The sequence below is a fragment of the Pseudophryne corroboree genome, chromosome 11 (genome assembly GCF_028390025.1).
Source record: "Pseudophryne corroboree isolate aPseCor3 chromosome 11, aPseCor3.hap2, whole genome shotgun sequence".
NCBI lineage: Eukaryota > Metazoa > Chordata > Amphibia > Anura > Myobatrachidae > Pseudophryne > Pseudophryne corroboree.
In genome coordinates this window covers 92,826,494-92,846,790 of record NC_086454.1, presented here as the reverse complement: position 1 = coordinate 92,846,790, position 20,297 = coordinate 92,826,494, and the positions used below count along the sequence as shown (strand labels likewise).

The window sequence follows — 20,297 nt, the reverse complement described above, 5'->3', positions numbered from 1 at the left end:
AGGTATAATACATTTTTTTAGAAGTCTGAAACTAAATGTGACCTCACACAGGCTTAAAACCTGAGATGACTGCTGCTTAACCACAGCTTAGTTAATGGGCCCTATCTAGTGGCCGGCGCTGGGAGCGCGCTCTTGGGAGCAGCCTCTGGAGAGCTATCCTGACTGTTAAACCTATGGTAGGTTTATATTGATAGTGTAAGGGTGCATACACACGGTGAAATTCGGACTTATCCGATTCTCACCGTGCGACAGGGGGCCGGGTCGGCACTTAGCCAGTATCGCAAGCACATGAGTGTGCTTGCGATGCTGGCTATGTGCGATGTCAATCCTGACTATCTCTTCTATAGGAGATAGCCAGGATTGACTTGCCTGCACAGCCTATTTTTTCTGCCGATGCCGACCGCGCGGGGCCGCGCATCGGCATCGGATCGGGATCGCAAGGTGACTGTCACCTTGCGATCTGCACTCTTTTCTACCGATTCTGACTATATAGTCAGAATCGGAAGAAAATATCTTACCGTGTGTACACACCTTAAGCCCCAACTGAGCCATTTTTTTTTTTTATTTTTTTTTAACTAGCATGTATTAGTATGCAATCTAGTTGGATCACCAGTTTGCCCCAGATGGTAAAACACTATGCAACATTGCTTAGCTTCCAAGCTCAGATGAGTTTGGGCGTATCCAGAGTGGTGTGGCTGTAGATTAAAAATACCTACAGCACCTGTACTCCCAGGTGGCTAATCAGGTCCAACACTGCTTAGCTTCCAAAATCAGATGAGATTGGGCGTATCCAGTGTGGTGTGGCCAAGTGAATTAAGCCAAAGCTGCTGCAGGCTTTGCAGTGCTCCACAGATACTGATTTATAAGCACCATGTGCTGACCAATTGATATAACATATCTTACTTTACAACAGTGAACAAAGCCAGTATTTGGCTGCCACAGCCATGATTCAGATTTGCAGTCTTTAGGATCATTATAATAAGAATTTACTTACCGATAATTCTATTTCTCGTAGTCCGTAGTGGATGCTGGGGACTCAGTCAGGACCATGGGGGTTTAGCGGCTCCGCAGGAGACAGGGCACAATAATAAAAGCTTTAGGATCAGGTGGTGTGCACTGGCTCCTCCCCCTATGACCCTCCTCCAAGCCTCAGTTAGGATACTGTGCCCGGACGAGCGTGCATAATAAGGAAGGATATTGAATCCCGGGTAAGACTCATACCAGCCACACCAATCACACCGTACAACCTGTGATCTGAACCCAGTTAACAGTATGATAACAACGAAGGAGCCTCTGAAAAGATGGCTCACAACAAGAATAACCCGATTTTTGTAACAATAACTATGTACAAGTATTGCAGACAATCCGCACTTGGGAGGGGCGCCCAGCATCCACTACGGACTACGAGAAATAGAATTATCGGTAAGTAAATTCTTATTTTCTCTAACGTCCTAAGTGGATGCTGGGGACTCCGTCAGGACCATGGGGATTATACCAAAGCTCCCAAACGGGCGGGAGAGTGCGGATGACTCTGCAGCACCGAATGAGAGAACTCCAGGTCCTCCTCAGTCAGGGTGTGCCCCTGACCAAGTAGCAGCTCGGCAAAGTTGTAAAGCCGAGACCCCTCGGGCAGCCGCCCAAGATGAGCCCACTTCCTTGTGGAATGGGCTTTTACTGATTTTGGCTGTGGCAAGCCTGCCACAGAATGTGCAAGCTGAATTGTACTACAAATCCAGCGAGCAATCGTCTGCTTAGAAGCAGGAACACCCATCTTGTTGGGTGCATACAGGCTAAACAGCGAGTCAGATTTTCTGACTCCAGTCGTCCTGGAAACATATATTTTCAGGGCCCTGACAACGTCAAGTAACTTGGAGTCCTCCAAGTCCCTAGTAGCCGCAGGTACCACAATAGGTTGGTTCATGTGAAAAACAGAAAAACACCTTAAGGAGAAATTGAGGACGAGTCCTCAATTCTGCCCTGTCAGAATGAAAAATTAAGTAAGGGCTTTTATATGATAAAGCCGCCCATTCTGACACACGCCTGGCTGAAGCCAGGGCTAATAGAATCTTCACCTTCCATGTGAAATATTTTAATTCCACAGTGGTGAGTGGATCAAACCAATGTGACTTTAGGAAACTCAAAACATTGAGATCCCAAGGTGCCACTGGGGGCACAAAAGGAGGCTGTATATGCAGTACCCCTTTTACAAACGTCTGAACTTCAGGCACTGAAGCCAGTTCTTTCTGGAAGAAATTCGACAGGGTCGAAATTTGAACCTTAATGGACCCTAATTTTAGGCCCATAGACGGTCCTGTTTTCAGGAAATGTAGGAAACGACCCAGTTGGAATTCCTCTGTAGGGACCTTCTTGGCCTCACACCACGCAACATATTTTCGCTAAATGCGGTGAACATGTTTTGCGGTTACATCCTTCCTGGCTTCGACCAGGGTAGGGATGACTTCATCTGGAATGCCCTTCCAGGATCCGGCGTTCAACTGCCATGCCGTCAAACGCAGCCGCAGTAAGTCTTGGAACAGACAAGGCCCCTGCTGGAGCAGGTCCTCTCTTAAAGGTAGAGGCCACGGTTCTTCCGTGAGCATCTCTTGAAGTTCCGGGTACCAAGTCCTTCTTGACCCATCCGGAACCACGAGTATCGTTCTTACTCATCTCCTTCTTATGATTCTCAGTACTTTTGGTATGAGATGCATAGGAGGGAACACATACCCTGACTGGTACACCCACAGTGTTACCAGAGCGTCCACCGCTATTGCCTGAGGGTCCCTTGACCTGGCGCAATATCCGTCTAGTTTTTTGTTCAGGCGGGACGCCATCATGTCCACCTTTGGTTTTTCCCAACGGTTTACAATCATGTGGAAGACTTCCCGCTGAAGTCCCCACTCTCCCGGGTGGAGGTTATGCCTGCTGAGGAAGTCTGCTTCCCAGTTTTCCACTCCCGGAATTAACACTGCTGAGAGTGTTATCACATGATTTTTCGCCCAGCGAAGAATCCTTGCAGTTTCTGCCATTTCCCTCCTGCTTCATGTGCCGCCCTGTCTGTTTACGTGGGCGACTGCCGTGATGTTGTCCCACTGGATCAATACCGGCTGACCTTGAAGCAGAGGTCTTGCTAAGCTTAGAGCCTTGTAAATTGCCCTTAGCTCCAGTATATTTATGTGGAGAGAAGTCTCCAGACTTGATCACACTCCCTGGAAAAAAAAATTTTCTTGTGTGACTGCTCCCCAGCCACTCAGGCTGGCATCCGTGGTCACCAGGACCCAGTCCTGAATGTCGAATCTGCGGCCCTTTCATAGATGAGCATTCTGCAGCCACCGCAGAAGAAAACACCCTTGTCCTTGGAGACAGGGTTGTCCGCTGATGCATCTGAAGATGCGATCCGGACCATTTTCCCAGCAGATTCCACTGAAAGGTTCTTGCGTGAAATCTACCGAATGGGATCGCTTTGTAAGAAACCACCATTTTTCACAGGACCCTTGTGCAATGATGCACTGATACTTTTCCTGGTTTTAGGAGGTTCCTGACTAGCTCGGATAACTCCCTGGCCTTCTTCTCCGGGAGAAAACATCCTTTTCTGGACTGTGTCCAGAATCATTCCTAGGAACATTAGACGTGTCGTCGGAAAAAGCTGCGATTTTGGAATATTTAGAATCCACTCGTGCTGTCGTAGAACTACTTGAGATAGTGCTACTCCGACCGCCAACTGTTCTCTGGACCTTGCCCTTATCAGGAAAGCGTCCATATTTTTTTTTAGGAAGAATCATCATTTCGGCCATTACCATGGTAAAAGACCCGGGGTGCCGTGGACAATCCAAACGGCAGCGTCTGAACTGATAGTGACAGTTCTGTACCACAAACCTGAGATACCCTTGGTGAGAAGGGCAAAATTTGGACATGTAGGTAAGCGTCCCTGATATCCAGTGACACCATATCGTCCTGGTTCGCTATCACTGCTCTGAGTGACTCCATCTTGATTTGAACCCTTGTATGTAATTGTTCAAATCTTTTAGATCTCACCGAGCCGTTTGGCTTCAGTACCACAATATAGTGTGGAATAATACCCCTTCCCTTGTTGTAGGAGGGGTACTTTGATTATCACCTGCTGGGAATACAGCCTGTGAATTTTTTCCCAATACTGCCTCCCTGTCGGAGGGAGACGTTGGTAAAGCAGACTTCAGGAACTTGTGAGGGGAAGACGTCTCGAATTTCCAATGTACACCTGGGATACTACGTGTAGGATCCAGGAGTCCACTTGCGAGTGAGCCCACTGCGTGCTGAAACTCTTGAGATGACCCCCCACCGCACCTGAGTCCGCTTGTATGGCCCCAGCGTCATGCTGCGGACTTGGCAGAAGCTGTGGAGTACTTCTGTTCCTGGGAATGGGCTGCCTGCTGCAGTCTTCTTCCCTTTCCTCTAACCCTGGGCAGATATGACTGGCCTTTTGCCCGCCTGCCTTTATGGGTACGAAAGGACTGAGACTGAAAAGACTGTCCTTTTCTGCTGAGATGTGACTTGGGGTAACAAAAGTGGATTTTCCAGCTGTTGCCATGGCCACCAGGACCGATGGACCGCCCCTTTATACGGCAATACTTCCATGTGCCGTCTGGAATCTGCATCACCTGACCACTGTCGTGTCTATAAACATCGTCTGGCAGATATGGACATCACATCTACTCTTGATGCCAGAATGCAAATATCCCTCTGCGCATCTCGCATATATAGAAATGCATCCTTAAAATGCTCTATAGTCAATAAAATATTGTTCCTGTCAAGGGTATCAATATTTTCAGTCAGGAAATCCGACCAAGCCCCCCCCAGCGCTGCACATCCAGGCTGAGGCGATTGCTGGTCGTAGTATAACACCAGTATGTGTGTATATACTTTTTAGGATATTTTTCAGCTTCCTATCAGCTGGCTCCTTGAGGGCGGCCGTATCTGGAGACGGTAACGCCACTTGTTTTTATAAGCGTGTGAGCGCCTTATCCACCCTAAGGTGTGTTTCCCAACTTGTCCTCACTTCTGGCGGGAAAGGGTATACCTCCAATAATTTTCTATCGGAGGAAACCCACGTATCATCACACACTTTAATTTATCTGATTCAGGAAAAACTACAAGTAGATTATTCCCACCCTACATAATACCCTTATTTGTGGTACTTGTAGTATCAGAAATATATAACACCTCCTTCATTGCCCTTAACATGTAACGTGTGGCCCTAAAGGAAAATACGTTTGTTTCTTCACCGTCGACACTGAAGTCAGTGTCCGTGTCTGTGTCTGTGTCGACCAACTGAGGTAAATGGGCGTTTTTACAAGCCCCTGACGGTGTCTGAGACGCCTGGACAGGTACTAATTTATTTGCCGGTCGTCTCATGTCGTCAACCGACCTTGCATCGTGTTGACATTATCACGTAATTCCTAAATAAGCCATCCATTCCGGTGTCGACTCCCTAGAGAGTGACATCACCAATACAGGCAATTTGCTCCGCCTCCTCACCAACATCGTCCTCCTACATGTCGACACACACGTACCGACACACAGCACACACACAGGGAATGCTCTGATAGGAGGACAGGACCCCACTAGCCAGCTTGCCAGCACACACCAAAAACGCTATAATTATACAGGGACAACCCCTTATACAAGTGTTTTCCCTTATAGCATTTTCACATATGTAATCATATCGCCAAATAAGTGCCCCCCCTCTCTGTTTTAACCCTGTTTCTGTAGTGCAGTGCAGGGGAGAGCCTGGGAGCCTTCCTCACAGCAGAGCTGAGCAGGAAAATGGCACCGTGTGCTGAGGAGAATAGGCCCGGCCCCTAAAACGGCGGGCTCTTCTCCCGGAGTTTGTGAGATCTGGCAGGGGTTAAATACATCCATATAGCCTCAAGGGCTATATGTGATGTATTTTAGCCATAAAAAAGGTATAATACATTGCTGCCCAGGGCGCCCCCCCCCCAGCGCCCTGCACCCTCAGTGACCGCTGGTATGAAGTGTGCTGACAACAATGGCGCACAGCTGCAGTGCTGTGCGCTACCTTATGAAGACTGAAAGTCTTCTGCCGCCTGTTTCTGGACCTCTTCAACTTCGGCATCTGCAAGGGGGGTCGGCGGCACGGCTCCGGGACGAACCCCAGGGTGAGACCTGTGTTCCGACTCCCTCTGGAGCTAATGGTGTCCAGTAGCCTAAGAAGCAAATCCATCCTGCACGCAGGTGAGTTTTCTTCTCTCCCCTAAGTCCCTCGTAGCAGTGAGCCTGTTGCCAGCAGGACTCACTGAAAATAAAAAACCTAACTTAAACTTTTATTCTAAGCAGCTCAGGAGAGCCACCTAGATTGCACCCTTCTCGGCCGGGCACAAAAATCTAACTGAGGCTTGGAGGAGGGTCATAGGGGGAGGAGCCAGTGCACACCACCTGATCCTAAAGCTTTTATTATTGTGCCCTGTCTCCTGCGGAGCCGCTAAACCCCCATGGTCCTGACTGAGTCCCCAGCATCCACTTAGGACGTTAGAGAAAAACAGTTTATGAAATAAATAATTAGTAAGTGTATACCCATGTTCTAGACATGGCAGGGAAACGGCTTATTATTAATTGCTGGTGTCTTACTCATGCAGACAGACAATACAAAAAAAAAAAAACTTGCACGACTCAGTAAATAGCACTAAGGCAGGCATGTCCAAACTGCGGCCCTCCAGCTGTTGTGAAACTACATATCCCAGCATGCCCTTACACAGTTTTGCTATCAGAGAATGCTAAAGCTGTGTCAGGGCATGCTGGGATATGTAGTTTCTCAACAGCTGGAGGGCCGCAGTTTGGACATGCCTGCACTAAGGTGTCTCTATAAATATATATCTGGCCAAGTGCAGTGCACGCCAGCAATATGCCTGATCCCAAATTCCCCTTAACACCCCTGCGCCTTCAATGGAGGAGAGATGTAACACAGGAAATTCTGGAAATACAACAGGAAAACAGGAAGCATGGTTAATATGTCCCCATGCTCACAGTATAACAAAGTGCCGACTTATAATTATGTAGGCAGATTTAATAAACATCTTATGTTGCACTCAAACCTGCACATGTAAACTTGTATCCTGTTTTAACAAAGACTTCCTAGCCTATTGTAATACATATGCAGCGCTGCTGTATTCCCTTTATTAATAATGGTTGAATCATGATCTTCTATCCAGTGACCCTGACATTTCTGTGTGCAGGGAACATCACTGTGGCAGCAAAGTTACTCATGGAGCGGCCTATGCATAAAACCATGTGGCTGACGCAGCTCAGAGCGGCGGGGGACCACCCACATACACACACAGTATCCCACACAGTGGGGTGGCAGCGTGAGCTGACCGCCCCGTTCAACATACCTGGACCCTGTGGTGAGGGCTATGACGGGGCTTCTCTGTAAGTTCCGTCCAGCCTTTACTGCAGGTTTTAGTCCTGCACGTGGTAGTGAGGGAGCTCTTTTTAGAGAGGTCCGACACCCACGGCTGCTAAAGCAGCCTTCACTATCCCGGACCCACGCCTATTGGAAGGGGGGAAGGGATGTGGTAAATCGTTGAAAAAATAAAAAAAATAAAAACTTAGAAAAAAATTCCAATGAAATGTGGACCTCTGTGGCAGCAAAGCCACAAGCCTACTAACTGTGTCGAGCACAGAAAAAACACTGAGGTACTCAGGGATATGGAGGGGAGGTGTAGTTTCAAAATTAATTTATTCAGTGCCTACTTCCTGTGGAGGCCGTCCATATCCCAAGAGTACTCCAGTGACCCCTAGTGGATGAAAAAGAAAGACCTTTTGCTTTTAAAATGTTGGATTCGGTGGCCACGGCGGCACAAGAGTAGGAAGCAGATCCTGGGAGCTCCCTGGATTAAACATCCTCCTGTAATATCCTGACCCCCTCTGGTGTGCCTGACTACCCTGCTTTTCTTCCCTACGCTGCGGGGCACCGGCAGGCGGCTTCCCCGCTCTCTCCGGGGTCTGTACGGCCGAGGAAACATACTTCCGGTTCTGCGGCCTATACCTCCTCCGGATCCCCGGCCTCAATTTTGGAGATTCCCGGCCGCGCTGCGCACGGAGCCTCAGAGACGGGCCGCTGCACGCCGCGGTGCGGTGACGACAGCTGGTCATCCTCATATTTGTGGGCTGCAGATCGGGGCCCTGACCTCCGGAGCGCACCCAGCAAATCCTGGAGGGGAGAAGAGGGCACTGTGTGCGGCGGCCATTTCGTGGATAGCTGCATGGATGGCCCCATTGCTCTGGACTGCTGTTCCCAGTCAGAGGGGATACTCTCACTTAAAGGCTGCCTGGTCTGTAACTGGTGAGTGACTTCTTCCTCCTGGGACCATTTTACACTCTGACTTCAGCTGCTGTCTCATTTTACATACTAAATAACTGCATCGCTCCTGCTCTCACCTATATTCTGAGACGCTGCCAGTACCTTCTTTTATATTTGCCTACTACTTTGCCGACCAGCTGCGGATGTGTTTCTGCTTATTACAACCCTAAAATTCATTCACTGCTGATGTCTCCTACGCTTCTGACCAGAGATTATATCGGACTGTCTGTTACTACTTATTGTCCGTCATGGTTCGGGACGGCCAGCGCACGGCTGCGGCGAAGCTGGAGAAATTTGCCAGACAACCTAACCCACCTAACCTACGGGCCTCGCAGGCCGCTTCGCAGGGGGCCTCTCCGTCCCACTCCTACTCCCCATCTGTAACAGCTGCTAAATCCCCTAGCACACCCACAGCTCCATCCCTTCAACAAGTGCTGGAGGCAATAGCTGGATCAGAACAGCGTCTATCAGATAAGATGGAGAAAGTGCAGTGTGATCTCTCACTGCTCCGGCAGGATGTCCAGCAGCGCATACGAGAGAGAGTGGGAGAGGCTGAAACCCGTGTCTCGAATCTGGAGGATATGTGCGGTCCTATGAAACAATCTATTTCCACGGTAACCCAGCAAGTAACATCCCTTCAATCCAAATTACTAGACATGGAGGGTCGGCTGCGTAGAAATAATGTGCGGTTTGTGGGCCTGCCGGAGAAGGAGGAGGGCTCCCAGCCTGAGGTCTTCCTGGAGTCGTGGCTTAAGGAACTGTACGGCACTGAATCCGTCACGGCACAGTTTGCGGTGGAGCGTGCACACCGGATACCATCTCGTCCTCTACCTCCTGGCGCCCCTCCATCGCCAAATTTCTGCATTATAAGGATTTGTGACTCGGTCCTCCGTTTGGGACGCACAAAAGGCACCCTTACCAGGAACGGGGTTACCGTATCTGCTTTTCCTGATTTTGCCGCGGACGTCCAGAAGGATCGAGCCCAGTTTATGCCTATCAAGAGGCGCCTCAGAGACCTGAACCTCTCCTACTCTATGCTATTCCCCTCCTGACTCCGGGTGGTAGCGGACGGGGAAACCAAATTCTTCAATTCCCCTAGAGAGGCGGCCCAATGGCTGGACAGATATGCACCGGGAGCGCGCCAGATGGCCCCGGATTGAGGCCCTGCACTGTCTAATGTTCGGTTGGGATCACCAGAGGCATCAACCCATTGTCCAGGGAGCCCCCCCCTTGGCGTTGGTGGCTCAGGACTTTTCTTACTCTTGATCGCTTGTTTTTGGTTAAGGGTTAAAGGTTTTGTTTGGTATTTAGCCCTTGAGAGATAGGAACGGTAGTTTGGGATTTAAGTATGCCGAAGTTAGGGGTGGTATACGGGGAGGGGGGGGGGGGGGGGGGAGAGTTCAGCGAACAGCTTGTTGCTGTGCCTTACGCAAGTTTTTTCTTTCTATAGTTTGTTATTTTTCTCATGCTTAAATTTGTTTTGGAGTAATTCTTTTTGATGTGGGAAGTATGTCTGATGCATTGGATACTGTCGATTAAGATTCAGAGATTGAGTAGTATAGCACTGTTCTTACCCTTACTAACGATTTCCAGGAATATTCGCTGGGCTGTTTCTTTAGGTTACTACATAGAATATTACCAGATCTATGGCTAAATTGAAATTTCTGACATGGAATGTTCGAGGTTTAAATAAGATAAAGCGTTCCTTAGTTTTAAATACACTTCGGAAATATGGCCCGGATGTTGCATGTCTCTGCGAGACTCACTTGGAAGGGAATAGGTTACGGTCACTTAGATGACCCTGGGTGGGCTGGGCCTATCACGCCTCTCACTCCTCTTCCTCCAGGGGTGTGTCCATCCTGATAAAGAAATCGGTCCAATTTGAGTTGGTGTCGGTCAAGACTGACAAGTACGGTCGTTTTGTGTTCCTTGAATGTAGACTAAATTCCCAACCCTACTACATACTGGCGGTTTATATCCCCCCCCCCCCTTCTCGTACGATGTACTGCAGCAGGCCGCTTCATTCGTAGCCTCCTCCCCGGACACCCCGGTAGTCTGCTTGGGTGACTTTAACAATGTTATGAATTTAGCTTTAGACAGATGGCGCTCTCCGCAGGCTGCTGGGGTCCGCTCTAGTCCTACTAAATTTGCTGATTTTCTGAATAACTTGCAGTGGGTGGATGTGTGGAGAGCTCGGCACCCTACAACTAGACAGTTTTCATGCTTCTCTGGCACGCATGGTTCGTTCTCCAGGATCGATCTGACCCTACTCTCCCCCATTCTTCTCCCTAGGGTGGTTGACGTCCAGTACGAGGCCCGGGGTATATCTGATCACTCCCCTATGGTGTTGACTCTCGCTATGGTGAGCCAGAGGGGTTGATCTTATTGGAAATTGCATCCTTCCTGGCTGCTGCAATTAGGTGACTGCTCTGACCAGGTGACTCAGTGGGAGGGATACTTTACTGACAATGTAGGCTCGGCCCACGGAACAGTGGTTTGGGATTCATTTAAGGCATTCCTAAGGGGTACGTATATTAGATGTATCTCTGCCCTTAAAATGTCCTGCAGGGAGAGAGAGCGAGCCCTTGAGAGTGACGCCAGGGATTTGGAATCTAGGTACTTGGTGGATGGCACCCCTGCGCTGAAGGTACGCTGGCTGGCGGCTCAGTCGGCATGGGTGGCTCATCTGTCTGATAAAAACTCACGCTCGCTTCTATTTCAGGCTACTAATGTTTATATGCAGGGCGATAGGCCAGGCGGCCTGCTGACTCGCTTGGTGCACAGTGACCGCCCAGGTTCTACAATTGCTCAGATGACCGGTAGCGATGGCTCCCTTGTGAACACCACGCCGGACATTGCGCAGCTATTCCGCTCTTACTATGCTGAGGTCTACAGTTCACAACAGGTAGACTCGGCATCAGACCTCTCCGCTTACTTAAGTAATATTCCCCTACCCACACTCCCCCCGGAGGCCTCTGAGAGGTTGGAGGCACCCTTGACTCTGGAAGAGGTAACGGCGGCTACTGGCTTGTCTCCCAGCGGAAAGGCACCGGGTTATGACGGCATCCCCTCAGAGGTATACAAGACCCACATTGATTTCTTTGGTCCTAGGCTTCACGCCCTGTATTCTGATTTTTGTTAATGATCAACTTCCCCCCTCTATGGCGGAGGCGATTATTATAGTGATCCCGAAGCCCGGAAAGGACCCTAGATCCCCAGAATCCTATAGACCGATATCATTGATTCTCACTGACGCCAAGATCCTGGCAAAGATTTTAGCAGTTTGACTCAACACCGTAATTACCTCCATTATCCACTCCGACCAGACCGGCTTTATGCCAGGGATGTCCACTTCTATTAACCTACGTAGATTATATACCATTTTACAAATCCCATGTGACTTCCCCTCTGACTCGGTAGTGGTCTCGCTGGATGCCGCCAAGGCATTTGACAGTATTGAGTGGTCCTATCTATGGGAGGTCATGACAGGCATGGGTTTCTGGACTAATTTTATAAAATGGATTAAACTGCTTTATCAGCACCCGACCGCCAGGATCTCAGTAAATGGCTATATCTCTCCCTCGTTCCGCGGGACCAGGCAGGGATGCCCTCTGTCCCCAACCTTGTTTGCCCTGGCTATCGAAACCTAGGCCTGTCTAATAAGGTCCCACCCAGACATAGTGGGCATTCATACCGGCCCTCGTGAGGATAGGATTGCCCTTTACGCTGACGACATGCTGTTGTTTCTGCAGGATTACACCAGGTCTATGCCTACATTGTTGCAATTGATTGAGGAGTTCGGTGTATATTCAGGCCTTCATATTAACTGGTCTAAGTCCTCCATTATGCCTGTGATTGGCCCCCCCTGCTGTTCCTAAAATCTCCCTGCCGCTATGTTGGACGGCGAAATTTAAATATCTTGGGATACAGGTAACCAATGACCCCTCTGACTTTACACCTTTGAACCTTGATCCGATCATGCAACAGATTGTTCGTAAATCTAAGACTTGGTGTAAGCTTCCATTGACTGTATCTGGCAGGGTCAGCCTCGTAAAAATGATAATACTACCTAAGATTCTATATGTGGTTCTGCAATCCCCTGTATATATTCATCCATCCTTCTTTAGAAAACTGAATAGTGTCCTGTCTTCTTTAATATGGGCTAGCAAACGTCCAAGAATACAGCTGAACACTCTCACCAGGCTGCGCTGCGACGGAGGTATGGCCTTGCCAAACTTTCAGGTGTACGACTATGCCGCTCAGCTGACTCATTAGTGCATGGGTGCAGGATACTGGCGTCACTTCTCTACACTGGGTATTTATCCAATGCTACTTCCCCGACTTGTCTCCCCTGCAGGTGTTGCTGAGTGGGAGCTTGGCCCAGTTCCTTCCTCCTCTTATATACCAAGCCCTGAAGGTGTGGCAGGCACTAAGAATTCTTTTGAAATTTGATGGATTGGACCCGGACACCCCCCTCTGGTATTCTAAATGGCTCCCTGAACTGTGTGCGCTCGAGGGGAGGGAAGTTTGGGCCCCTAAATCAGTGGTTTCCATAAATCACCTCTATACGGATAAAACTCTTAAATCCTTCCAACAACTAAAAGATGAGTTTAATTTGCCTAACACCTATTTTTTTTTTTAGATACCTCCAACTCAGACATGCCTTACAATCCCAATTCGCCAATTCCTCCCCTAAGATTATACCATTTCCCATTAAGACTTTTGTAAGTATGCTGAGTCGAGTTAAGATGATTTCCCATGCTTATGGTTATCTACTCGCCAAACTCCATATAGACCCTTTGACACATCTCCGTGTCAAATGGGAGCAGGATCTGGGCCCCATAGATGGAGAACTGGGCCCTTGCTTTGGAAACTCCGAGCACGGTTACCAAGTCCATCAGGTATCAACAAATACAATACTTCCTTTTGCATAGAATATATATATGACCCTGGCCAGACTCGCCAAATTCGGGACGGGTCGTGTGGGTGACTGCCCTAAGTGTGGGATGACTGCAGGTACTTTTTGGCACCTCATTTGGGACTGTCCAGTGTTGCGGGCTTTCTGGGCGGGGGTTGGATCGATTCTGGGGAACACAGGGGTGGACGAGGCCACGCTTACTCCGCAATTTTGCATCCTGGGAATGGGAGGCTCTGATTTTGTGTCTAGTCCAGAGGGCCTATATGCTCGCAACATATGTGCTATGGCGAAGGTGAGCATCGCGAGGCTATGGATGGCCCCTAAGGGCCCTATACTCCCCGCTCTTAAGGCACTAATAAATGACTGTTTTTAAGGAACGATACATTTATATGAAACATAATGCCTCCGCTAAATTTGAAAGAATTTGGTCTCCATGGCTGGAATCCATATACTCAGTCCCAGACCCTACAACTTAATGGAGATAGGGTTACTAATAGGTCCTGGATTTGCCAAGTTATGATCTTCTAGGGCCATAGGCTTCCCTCTCACCCAATGGGTTGTGAATGAGGGGGTGGCTCTGTGCCCAGCTGGACAGGGTAGGATTTCGAGTGCTAGTATCCCCCAATGCGTCCTCTTCCCCCTATTGTTTTTGTCTCGGTCTTTTTTTTTTTTTTTTGGGGGGGGGGGGGGGGGGGTTCTCTTTGGTTGGTTTCGGTTTGATTTCTTTTTTTTTTTTTTTTTTTTAAAGGGTTTTACGCTGACGGGTTGTACGTAAGAGTTATATTTGGGGGGGGGGGGGGGGAAGTATAATGAGATTTCATGAATACTAGAGTGTACGGAGTATGCAACATAATGGTGTATATAACTTTACACTCCTATGCGCCTCTGAGCGTATGACATAGTTTGATAATAAGCCGTAAGAGAATGCTGATCTCCGATGAGGACATGTCACTTTCTGTGTATTATGTTCCTGTTATGCAATGTCTGTATGCAAACTACTCTCCTTCGAAATAAAAATACTTTATTTAAAAAAAAAAAAAAAAAATGTTGGATTCAAGTACCAAGCCGTCAAAGCCAGCCAACTTAAATCTGGGTGGCGACAAGGCCCTTGAAGAAGATCTGGTCACAGGGGAGAAACGAAAGGGGTCTCCGACGACCATGCTGCGCAGAAGTGTACCACTGTCGGCGCGGCCAATCTGGAGCCACCAGAATTATTGCGAGACCTTCTCGCCGAACGCGTTGAAGTAGACATGGAAGCAGTGGAATTGGCGGAAACACGTAACCCAGTTGAAACTGCCACGGAGCTGTTAGAGCATCGATCAGAAATGCTTGAGGATTCTGAGTCCGCGAGCCGTAGTGAGGAAGTTTCTTGTTGAGGCAAGACGCCATTAGGTCTACGTCGGGCATTCCCCAGCGGCCCACTAGAGAGAGAGAGAGAGAGAAACACTTCCTGGTGAAGTTCCCATTCTCCCGGATGAATCGTGTGACGACTCAAAAAATCTGCTTCCCAGTTCTCGACTCCTGGAATGTGAATTGCGGATATTACGGGAACCCAACATTCCACCCATGTGAGAATCTGAGCGACTTCTCTCATTGCGAACCAGCTGCGAGTTCCTCCCAGTTTGATGTAAGCCACTGCCGTAGCATTGTCGGACTGCACACGAACTGGATGACCCTGTACCATGGTTTGAATCTGAAGGAGTGCAAACCGGATTGCCCTCAATTCCAGATTGTTGATCTGTAATTTTGACTCCCGACTGTTCCGGCGCCCCTGGAAGTGATGAGTCTGGAACACTGCGCCCCAACCGCTGAGGCTTGCGTCCGTGGTGACCATCATCCAAGACCAAACCGTAAACAGCGCTCCTTTTCTCAAATTGTGACTGTGAAGCCACCAGTGAAGCGAATGACGAGTCTTTACAGACAAGCAGATCAACTGCAATTCGAGACGTGGATCCATCCGAGCCCAACAGCTGAGAATCTGAGCCTGAAGAGGTCGGGCATGAAATCTGGCGTATGGGACTGCCTCGAAGGAGGACACCATCTTGCCTAACACCTGCATGCATCTGAGGACCGACACTACCGGTAAGTGTAACAGGGTCCGGATTCTGGACTGCAGATCCTGAATCTTATCCGTAGGAAGAAACATCTTCTGGCTGTTTGTGTCGAATGAAAGTCCCAGAAAAAACATTTTCTGGGAAGGGAGTAAAGACGACTTTGGAAAGTTGATTATCCACCTGAATGACTGCAGAGTCTGTCGTTAGACGCAGGTTCTGAGTGAGAATCTCCGCTGACGGGGCCTTGACCAACAGGTCGTCCATGTATGGAGTGATGTTGACCCCTTGACAACGGAGAACCGCGACGACATGACCTTTGTAAAAACCCGAGCCGCCGTGGAGAGACCAAAGGGAAGAGCCTGAAACTGAAAATGCCACGGACCGACTGCAAATCTCAGAAGAGATTTATGTCCTATCCAAATCGGGACATGTAAGTAGGTGTCTTTTATGTCTATTGAAGCCAAATATTCCCCTGGCTCCATGGCGGCGATAATTGAGCGAATGTATTCCATCTTGAATTTTTGGGTTGAGAGATAGGGGTTGAGGGCTTTTAGATTCAGAATGGGTCGGAACGAACCATCCAGTTTGTCCACGAGAAAAAGACCAGAGTAAAAACCCCGACCCCTCTGAGAGGGAACCGGAAGGATTACTCCATTTTGTAAGAGGGTTGCTGTTGCCTGAAGAGCTTGACGTCTGGAGGGATCGTGTGGGAGAAGTGTGACGAATAGCCGGAATGGGACTGCCTCTTCGAGATCCAACATATATCCTCTGGATATGACCCCCATTACCCACCGATCTGGTTTTCGACAGGAACTGAACTGAAGTAACCGAGCCCCAACCTTCAACGATCCCTCCGGAAGACCTGAATCAAGCTTGTCGGCAGGCTTACTGGCCGGTCTGAGAGTAGCCAGAGATCCTCTACCTCTGAATGACCCTCTTCGTGGAAATCTGGAGAAAGCACGAAAGGATTGGAAACTATCTCTGCCCTGTGTACGAAAGTACCGAAACCTTGTAGGTTTCGGTTTGTGTGGAGCAGATGGAAGGGGATCTTTCCTCCAGTAGTATCTGAAATAATCTTCTTTAACGTCGACCCAAAAAGAAACTCCCCTTCAAAAGGAACTGCCGTCAAGGTCTGCTTTGAGTCCGAATCAGCATTCCAAACCCTAAGCCAAAGAGACCGTCTTGCTGATACTGTCAAGGCAGAAATCAGGATTTTGGTACTTACCGATAAATCCCTTTCTCCGATTCCACAGGGGCCACTGGAGTGTAGTTACAATGGGGAGATAGTAGGTGGTATTGGTAGCTGGCACTTTAAAAATTCTCACACTGTGGCTAGCTCCTCCCCTACTATCTCCCCTCCAAGCCAGTCTACGTTAAACTGTGCCCGAGGAGAGCTGTAATAAACAAACCGTAAGGTAGAGGAGGTTAACGACGCCCTGTAAACCAGGCGAACACAAACTAAACCTGGAACAGAACCTGACAAAAAACCAGGCTAGCCTGAACCCAACAAGCAGTCATATGGTGATCTGCAATCGTTATTCAAACAAAAATCAGGAGAAACAGCGCTGGGCGGGCGTCCAGTGGCCCCTGTGGAATCGGAGAAAGGGATTTATCGGTAAGTACCAAAATCCTGATTTCTCCTTCATCCACTAGGGGCCACTGGAGTGTAGTTACAATGGGGACGTCCCAGAGCTCCCAAAAAACGGGTGGGAAAGCGCTGAGAGTCCTGTAAAAACTGCTCGGCCAAACAGTGATGCAGAGGCCGTAAAAGTGTCAAACTTGTAGAATTTGACAAAACGAATGTCGGTTTGACCAAGTAGCCGCCCGACAAAATATTCATGGAGACCCCGCGGGCGGCTGCCCACGAAGGTCTTACAATGCGCGTAAAGCGCGCTGAATTGGAAAACGGAGGTTCCCTAGTAACCGCCAAGAAGACTGTCTGATGATCAGATGTATCCAACTGTCCAGCATATGCTGGGGCCCCGGCTATTTAGTACGGGAGCATCGTCCAGAGCAAAGAAGAAAAAAACACTTCATCGAATAGCCTGAGACCTCTGTAGAGAGAGTTGACGAGCCCTGACAACATTCAGAGAGGATTGAAAACCACTAGTGTCAGATTTATATGAAAAATGGACCTCCCCTCTGGAAGAAACGACCGCTGAGGCCGAAGCCGAGCCCGGGGAGTTGCCAATAGAGTACTCCCTGAACAAGAGGCCGAACTTACGGCCGCTAGGCTAATCTCATTTGGAAGAAAAGCGAAAAAGGCAGAGACCTAAAATTCCGGTCAGTGTGGTTTGAAGCGCAGCGGAGCAAAAAACCTCCCAGAGAAACCAAAGATGAATGGTAACTGGAAGAAGGGGGAAAAACCCCCTTTTATCTTCATTATGTTCCATAAAGTTTTCCCAAAGTGGCAAAAGCGAGAAGAGGTAAAAGACTTCTGAAATCGGAGCCCAGTAGGCCTAACCGAACTAGGGAACTCCTCCCTTCTGAGGTCTCGTGAACAGTCACACGGGTAACCGAAACCAGTGTAAAATTGAACAAGGAGAAAAAAAAGGAGCCTGTTGAAGTAGACAGTCCCGTCGAGGTAGGAGCCAAGGCTCCTCTACTGACAACAGGCGAATCTGTATCTTCAAGTCATGCGTGGCCCAACCAGCGCCACCGAGAGGACTAGCACGCATAATCCCCTCCTGTGTTACTGAACATGAAGTAGAAATAGAAAAGGAGGCAGGATAGAATAACCAGAAAACTCCCCGGAGCCCTGAGGGCCTCCACGGCTACTGCCGTCCGAGAGTAATAAAGGGTTAAAGAGTCAGTCAGAACGCCCTGAGGTCGATCCGAAATCTCCGCCCACAGCGGACCAGCTGACAAAACTCCGGGGCATGTTCCCTCACCCAGGAGTCTGACCTGGTGGCTTGATCTGGAAACAAGATTGTTGTCCCCCGTTCCGAGAGGAATGGAGGCGACCACTCATTACGTCGCAACTTGACTGAAGAAATAGAGTCTCTGGTGCCGAGGAATGAAAAAACCTCTGACGGACCGTGTTGAGAAACGTCTATGCGGAGCATAAATTGGATCTGTGTCGAATCAGAAGCTCGTGGATCCTCCGGATATTCAGAAGCCACCTAATGTACAGAGTGGGATAGTAGCAGTAAATTGTCCCATTAGGGAACCAACGTCACCCACTGCCCTTGAAAAAGAGTTATTCTGTTATCTTCCTAAACTCTGTGGGAGCGGAAGAGAGAAGAGTAAAGGACTTACAGTGAAAATGAGAATCCTGTTAAGGGGGAATCTGAGAAAAGCCTGTCCAACGGAAATCAGTAAACAGGCATCTCTGAAGACAAGGGACACGTAAAACTCCCTTTCTTGTTTAAACTAGCAATCACAGACTAAAAGGATTGTAAGGCCAGAATAGGCCTGTCCGAGCCACTTGGCTTCGGAACGTGAAAAGAAAACAAAGGCCTGAGAACTGTCCTAATTCAAATGATATGTGTAAAACAGGGATCAACACCCTTTGCGGTTAGAAACCTATGGAGCGCAGCCTGCAGTATGACTCTCTTGTCATCGTAAATCAGCCGACCCATGCCGAGGGACTCCTGAGACGGTTGTAACCGCCCAAGCCTTCTCCCATCGACCTGCGCCTACCCTGGGACCCTGCAGGTGTAATGGGTGTATAGGATGACATAAAATCAGACTGGACTGAGGATGTTGAACCTCTGCTTCAGCCTTTTTACCCTGAGAACCCCTGGCGACGAAGATATCACCCGTGTGGAGTCAAAAACCTGAAAGGGCACGAAACAATCTAAAGGGAAGACCAGTAAAGGTCTGTCTTGGAGCTGGGGGAGTAGTAGGAGAAATCAAAGTGGACCTACCTCCATTGGTTCAAGAAATCCTGCAGAAAGTTCCTTCCCCAGAACCATCTGCCCCGTAGGATTTCATGTTTACTTGTCACTGTCGCAGCCCCAGAGGTCGTCGGGTTAAGACAGCCCAAGCGAAGATGCAGGGTCCGAGTCTGTAGACATGGAGACCTCCAAGGAACATAAAGCAGAATCGTGATTCTGACCTGTATCAAAGTATCAATTGATCCTGATGCGAAGCATCCTGTAACCTAGAGGACAATTGTTCCCCAACCTACCTGCTCCGGATACGGTAGAACCATGCTGCCGCATATGTCGATGGATCCCTGAGCAAGGTTGCCTCAGGAAAACGGCGGCTTGATGGACCGGCGATACACCGAGGTGTATACCCTAGAGAGGTTCTGATACCATCTCCTGCCATCTGCGGGGAAAAGATAGGAAAACAAACCCTGTTTGATACCTGATATTGTGTATTCGGGTGTCTGTCGGCCGCCTACCGGAGCCTGCCCAGCTCATCCGAAACTGAACCAGTCGCTGTCATTTTCGTCAATGGCGTGGAACCCTGATGGACTTGACGTGTCCTCCTCCTTTACCTGCAGTATCAGATGAACTGCTGTATTATGTACCTGTATATTCTGAGACACTGGTTCAGATCCACAGAAAACAGACATCAGTAATGCATGGAATGTTAGCAAAGTTTCTTTTTGGAAAGGTGTGTTTGGTCCCGCTGTGATTTGATCCTGTGACCTTGGAAACCAAAGTCCAAGGGCTTACCTGATGAGCTATTGTCTGGTTAATAGTGACATTACCTGCATCATTGATCAAACAGGGGTGTGCAGGTGCGTGGAGGGCGAAGCAGATGGCTCCGCCGCATACTTCACACCTAAGAGGGAATTCTTCGACTATCCCAGGAGAGACAAACGAAAGGAGAAAAGGTGGGTTAAATAAACAGAGCCCTACGTAAGGTCTGCACTATAATGTGTAGTGACCGATACGATTAAAATAAACTTTCTGGAGCAGCGAAGACCTGAACCAGCAACGCTGCGCTGTGGGACAGGAGTCTTAGCCCTAGGCTATAGGAGTTCTCCTTAAAGTTTTGTTTGGATTCAAACCCCTGT

The 20,297-nt window shown here is 48.9% G+C and overlaps 1 protein-coding gene across 11 annotated transcripts in view; it reads right to left on the bottom strand.

Moving 5' to 3' along the window:
* CKAP5 (cytoskeleton associated protein 5) overlaps positions 1-20,297 on the bottom strand; it is a 334,214-nt gene that overhangs the window by 256,841 nt on the left and 57,076 nt on the right. The gene's annotated exons all lie outside the window — the stretch shown is intronic.